At 43.0% G+C, this 6,733-nt stretch overlaps 1 non-coding gene across 1 annotated transcript; it reads right to left on the reverse strand.

Annotated features, from left to right (window-relative positions):
* Positions 1-393: 393 nt before the first annotated feature.
* Positions 394-466, reverse strand: TRNAV-CAC (transfer RNA valine (anticodon CAC)). The gene has a single exon. It is a non-coding gene; the product is annotated as a tRNA-Val (tRNA).
* Positions 467-6,733: the final 6,267 nt, after the last annotated feature.

The following is a 6,733-nucleotide window of genomic DNA, read 5'->3' on the forward strand; positions in this document are numbered from 1 at the left end:
GCAAAACATTTTGCATTTTAATAGTTACATGTTTAATTTTATTTGTATTAAATACACATACTAGCATATCAAAATTATGGCCTCCCAGATATTATGATGTAGGACAAGGCCAAAATGAGAAGTGTTATTAGGTGTGCATTAACTTGAAGACAAATTTTAAAGAAATAACAATTGCTGATTTTATTTTATTTTATTTTTTTGTGGAACACTTTCATTTTTGCAGTTTATTCAGTGATCACCTCCATGGCCCTCTTGGGGCAAAGCAGACTTTTTTTAAAAAAATATTTCTTATTTTATTTATTTATTTTGGCTGCGCCGGGTCTTAGTTGCAGCACGTGGGGTCTTTAGTTGCGGCATGCGGACTCTTAGTTGTGGCATGCATACGGGATCTAATTCCCTAACCAGGGTTCGAACCCGGGACCCCTGCATTGTGAGCGCGGAGTCTTAGCCACTGGACCACCAGGGAAGTCTCCAGTTGCTGATTTTAAAGAAACAGCAGTGACTGTGGCAAAGGGCAGCAAGGCGGTATACAGGTGACAAGTTTGGGAAACTAGCCCAGGGGCCGAGAGCATCATCTTTGGGGTTAAACATAGCTGGGTTTGAGCTCAGGATCTGCCAATTACGAGCTCCGTAACCTTGGCCAAACCATTAAACATCCTTAAGCGACTGTTTTCTCATCCATAAAAAGGGAGTATTTCCTCCCTCACAGGGTGGTGGGGAGGATTAAATGAGAAGCGTATGCAAAATGCTTAGCAGAGTGTTGGCACTTAGTAAAGGCCCAATATACAGAAGCCTAATATCTTTAGGAGAGGAAGGGGGTTATAGTGCCATGGGAATCTGTTTTCTAGTTTCTTAAAGATGGTCTGAATTAAACAAAGTGTTGATGTAGAAAATGTTAATATGAATGGTATGATTGTCCTCTATTTTTCAGCTCAGAGAGGTTAAGGAACTTGCCCAAGGTCACACAGCTCATAGGCAGTAGAGTCAGGATTTGAATCCAAGCAGTCTGGCTCCAGAGACTATTGTTGACCTCTCTGCATCGTTTGGTATATGTTTGAGATGAATCCATAAATAAAACTTTTGGAACCTTCGGAGAAATTTTTCCATCGGGTTGGTTTAGCAGAGACTCCTTAAAATAGGAGTCTATTGACATTTGTACTAAAGATTTCATTTTCCTTTCCTGGCAATTCACCTTTAGCAAGCGTAAACAAACTTTGTTGTATCCAGAATTTTCAAATCTTCAAATTTTCAAACCAAGTTCGAAATTACGTTCATTGTGTTTGGCCATTCAGGGTATATAAAAATGAAAGGCTTTGACTGCTAACTGCTGGCCGGGGAAAGGTAGTTTTGACAGTAGTGAGCAGAGCCACATTGGGGCATGAGGGGCAGGAAGAATGGGCGCCCCTCTATGTCCTTCTCAAAAGATCTGCCCATATTCTGAGCTGAGTGGGAAAGTTAGTAAAAGTGTTACAGGAAGGGGGACCCCTTCCAGGGCCCAAGAGTGGCCTTTTTCTAACACTCGGAAATGGATTGTCTGAGGAGACACACATGCTGACAAAGCAGGAGACTTTATTGGGAAGGGGCTCCCGGGTGGAGAGCAGCAGGGTAAGGGAACCCAGGAGAACTGCTCTGCCACGTGGCTTGCAGTCTCGGGTTTTACGGTGATGGGGTTAGTTTCCGGGTTGTCTCTGGCCAATCATTCTGACTCAGGGTCCTTCCTGGTGGTGCGCGCATCACTCAGCCAAGATGGATTCCACAGAGAAAGATTCTGGGAGGTTGGCAGGACATATGGGCTGGCGTCTCCTCTCTCCTTTTGACCTTTCCCAATTCTTCTGGTTGATGGTAGCTTGTTGGTTCCACGTTCCTTACCAGGGCCTCCTGTTGTAAGATAACTCATACCAGTGGTTACTGTTGGGCCTGCCTGGGCCGGGTGGTTTCAGTCAGTGTTTCCCCAACAAAAGCTCTACAATAAAAGAACATGACTACATCGGAACTTCCCTGATTGTCCAATGGTTAGGACTCCACACTTCCACTGCAGGGGGGCCGGGTTCGGTCGATCCCTGGTCGGGGAACTAAGATCCCATAAGCCTCGAGTTGCGGCCAAAACAAAACAAAACAAAACATGACTACATGTAAAGCCTGCATTGTCCAATGTCTGAATGTCATTGTCGACCCTCATAAACCTGCCCAGTAGGGGACATGATGACCTCACAGGTCTAAGGCTCATTGGAAATGACAACTCCTATTGCACAGTAACTCTGGGTCTTAAAATGAGCCATCAACCATGGCCAGTCTTTTAGAAATATTTGAATATTTTGTTCATCATGAATCATTTTTTTAAAGTATTGCCTTAAAATATTAGGTATTTTATTCATATTTTGTATACATTTATTATTGTATGTTTATTTTATGTTTTATTTACATTCTATTATATACTTATGATTTCCACGGTGTTTTGGCACCCCTTTAACTCTTTTTTTTGAGTGGCAAACAATTTCTTAAAAATTTATTTTATTGAAGTATAGTTGATTTACAAAGTTGTGTTAATTTCTACTGTACAGTAAAGTGATTTAGGTATACATATGTATACATTCTTTTTTGTATTCTTTTCCATTATGGTTTAATACAGCATACTGAATATAGTTCCCTGTGCTATACAGTAGGACCTTGTTGTTTATCCATGCTATTATATTATATAATAGTTTGCATCTGTTAATCCCGAACTCCCAACCCATCCTTCTACCATCCCCTGTCCCCCTTGGCAACCACAAGACCGTCCTCTGTGTCTGTGGCACCCCTTAAACTTGTATCCAAGGCAAATGCCTCACCTGCCTCACCCTAGCCCTGGTCCCTCAACTTCAGTGACCCCGTTGCACACTGTTTCATCTTGAACATCTGTTGCAGTGGTATTCTCTTCACTGATTTTAAGCTGCCTTTTTGGGAAGAGTCCGTGATGCTTCTGAATTTATTTTGCCAACAGGTTCTCTCCTGGGAAAGATGAAACCATCTTTTGGTCTTAATGATTTGATGTCTTGCCATGCTGTTCTAAGCATTTTGAAGAGAAAGGATGCCTTTGCCAATATCATGATTAGTTGGGAGGCATGTGAATTTATTGTATCCGATCAAGCATCCATTCAACCCAGAGCTTGTCCACCTTATGCGTTGGCCCATCACATTTGCTTGTCACAGTGGATAGCATGGTCGAATGCCAGTTTATTCAATAGTTTATCAATGTTGGATGCATTCTTAAATACAGGTTTTGGCTATGATGCTGATGTTCTTATAATAGGAAGAAAAAAAGCAGTGGGTTATAAGTTGGGTTTGCATGTCTGTCACATCTCAAAAGCCCAATGAATAATAACCAACTTGTCATATCTACTGTGAAGATGAAACGTATGAAGTCCCTATCACGGTGCCTGGCACACACTAGATTTTCAAAAAATGATGGTCATTATTATTTTGAATTTTATGTCTAGCTTCCTGTTTTTCTTTCCTTTCCCTTGATGCATCTGTGAAACGTTCTTTGATTACACACTGTGTGCTAAAGACTGACCACAGCACCTTTGGCTGCTGTCAGAATCTCTTTCATATAGGATCTGTTCCTGCTGACTATGTCTTTCCAGTATTATGTTTCTTACTAGCTGTGTTCTAGAAAAATATACACCTGAATTTAGGTACTGAGTTAGAGTTAATAAGCCTCTGTATTGGATATTGGGTGAGAGTCCCATAAACCTCTGAGTAGGGAATTGAGGACCTCTATGTTAGTTTTATATTGCTGCATACAAGTTATCACAATTTTAGTGGCTTGAAACATCCACATCTGTTATCTCACAGTTTCCATGGGCCGTACGTCCAGAAGTGGCTTAGCTGGGTTCTGTGCTCAGAGTCTCACAGAGCTGCAGTCAGGGTGTTGGCTGGGCTGCATTCTCATCTGAAGGCTTGAGTGGAGAATAATCTGCTTCGGAATTCATTCATGTTGCCGGCAGAGTTTATTTCGTGGCAGCTTTATGACTGAGGACCCCAGCTTCTTGCTGACTGTTGCTTGGAGTCCACCCTCGTGTCCTAGAAGTTGCCCATGGTTCCCTGACCATATGGCCATCTCTGTAGGCAGTTCACAACATAGCTGTTTGTTTCTTCAAGGCCAGCAGGGAAGTGTTGTTCCCCACTCCGCTAAGATGGGAGTTTTATATAATGAGTCCTAATTACTGGAATGACATCCCATCACCTTTGCCATATTCTGTTGGTTAGAAGCAAGTCACATATTCTCCCCACACTCAAGAGCAAGGGTTGTACAAGGACATAACAGATCATGGGGCCGTCTTAGAATTCTTCCTACCACAGCCTCCTTGGAGAAACACTTAGATGTTAGAGCATGGGCTTTGTGAAAACTGTTTTAACTTCTCATAAGACCTCATCTACAGTTTACTTTATGGTTGTGTCCCAAAACGGGGGGGAGTTGCTGGAAGTGTCGTCTGGGAATAAGTAGAGATTTTTATGTTTTTATCATACGCTAAGTATCCACGATATACCAGTCAAATTTATATAGCTATTGAGAAAATCTGTGCTTATGTTGGGATCCATAGTATTCAAGGTTTTATGAAATGGGGGACTTTCAACAACAGTTTACACAGAAGGAAGAGCCCGAGGTCATCTGATCTTGCTTCCTGCCTCCAAGCAGGAATTTAGTCAGTCCTTACCCCTCCCAAACAAAAACAACCCAGGAGACAAAACAGCCCCACAAACACCTCCTGCTGTTTTCTTAAAAGAGAGTGGAAAAAGCAAACCTTCACTGACCTCTTCTGCAGCTGGAGGACTTTTGAAGTGGGGTTGCATTTGGCTGTGTACTAAGAAGACAGTTGTTGAGAGGGGGGAGATTGACCATCACTGTCTGTGTTCAATATCCAATCACCCTTTTGAAGTGCATTTGAGTGCCTTAACCCTCAACATGGGCAACTAGTTTGCAGGAGGTCGATGTGCAAAAGACAGGAGCCCGCAGGAAGCCACCTGGGAGAGGTGCTAAGTCGCTGAGCCGAGGGTAACACATGACTGTGTGCATAGACGCGCGCAAATGTGCGTGTACGCACACACACACTCTCACGTTGTGCACAATAAATTGCCAACACTTTTGTGTGGGTGGACATATTCTCAAGCCAAGTGAAACTTCTGCGGGGGTGTTTTCATAGAAGACTTCAAAATAAGACAATATTGCCAACGATCTGGGGACTTGAGCCCATTATATTTGTGGGGTGTCTGCTTGATGGTTTCTGCAGCGTTCGTGATCTGGCATCACCAGGTCTCTTTGCCCTGCAAAAAGCTAGCACCCAAGTCACCTAGCTCACAGTAAAAAAAAAAGGAAAACTACCAACCCAGTGCTTATTTTTGTACCAAAGGGGATTTCCACAGGGGGAGAATTTTCCTCCCTTCCGAAGGCTGTTGCTACCTCAAAGGCATGTCTGTTGAGCCAGGTAATGGGGACAAGCATGAAGACAGAAGCCCCTTGCATGGGAATCACAGGAGACACCAGCTAAGCTTTGATTGTATTTTTGGACACTGCAAAGCCGATGTGCTTTCCTAGTCAACCTTTCATGCCTCCTGATAATGGGGGCTACTGGGCGGACGGGAGTGCTTGCTTTTTCTCTTAAAAGAAGTGGAGATCTCAGACTTGCTGGGTCAGGGAAAGCAACCTTCTCACCTTTCTGCACAGCGTGCTGAGTGCCAAAGCTATTCTTAGTTTTGAGTGTATTTCCTTGGCACTTGTGCCTTTGTACTTTTTTTTCCCCTCCAGATCATTTCTGCTGTACATAATGCGGCTTGAAACTGGCATCTGCCACAGCTTGGGAGATGGATGCTAATGAGGCAATAACTCCTGGTAACGAAAGGGTGGATGCTTCCTGCCCTCCCCCTCCCCAAGCTGAAGACCAGTCCCTGTTGACTTGGGCAAAGAGGAACAGGATGAAGGGGAAGAAACTGTTTCTCTCTAACACCTCCTGGTTAGCAGAGGAAGTGGCACAGTCCTGCCCTGTCAAGCTCTCCTAGTCTGATCACTATCGGAGCCTTGACCTTGCTGAGATGGGCAACTACCAGCACAACCATTTTATAAAGATGGAGAATTAGCTGCATGTTAGAATCACGCAGGGACCTTTTTTTTCTAAAATTGAGATATAATTCACATAATATAAAATCCCCCCTTTTCAAGTGTACAGTTCAGTTACTTTTAGCATATTTACAAGGTTTCAAGTGTACAGTTCAGTTGCTTTTAGCATATTTACATCACCACTATCCAATTCCAGAGCATTTTCATCACCCCAGAAAAAAACCCATGCCCAGTTATGCCCCATCCCCTCCTCTCCCCAGCCCCTAGCAACCACTAATCTACTTTCTGTCTCTATAGATGTGCCTATTCTGGACATTTCATACAAATGGAATCATACAGTATGTGGCCTTTTGTGTCTGGCTTCTTTCACTCAGCATCATATTTTCAGGGTTCATCCATGTTGTAGCCTGTGTCAGCACCTCATTCTATTTTATGGCCAAATAATATTCCACCGTATGGCTAGACCACATTTTGTTTATCCGTTCCTTAGTTGATGGACATTGTTTCTGCATTTGGGCTGTTGTGAAGAGTGCTTCTGTGTACATTCGTGTGTGATTTTTGTATGAACATATGTTTTCAATTTTCTTGGTCTGTACCTACTAGCAGAATTTCTGGGTCATGTGGTAACTCTGTGTTTAG

The sequence above is a fragment of the Delphinapterus leucas genome, chromosome 14 (assembly GCF_059928025.1).
Source record: "Delphinapterus leucas isolate spDelLeu-1000000601 "Yukka" chromosome 14, BTC_Dleu_Yukka2, whole genome shotgun sequence".
Classification (NCBI taxonomy): Eukaryota; Metazoa; Chordata; class Mammalia; order Artiodactyla; family Monodontidae; genus Delphinapterus; species Delphinapterus leucas.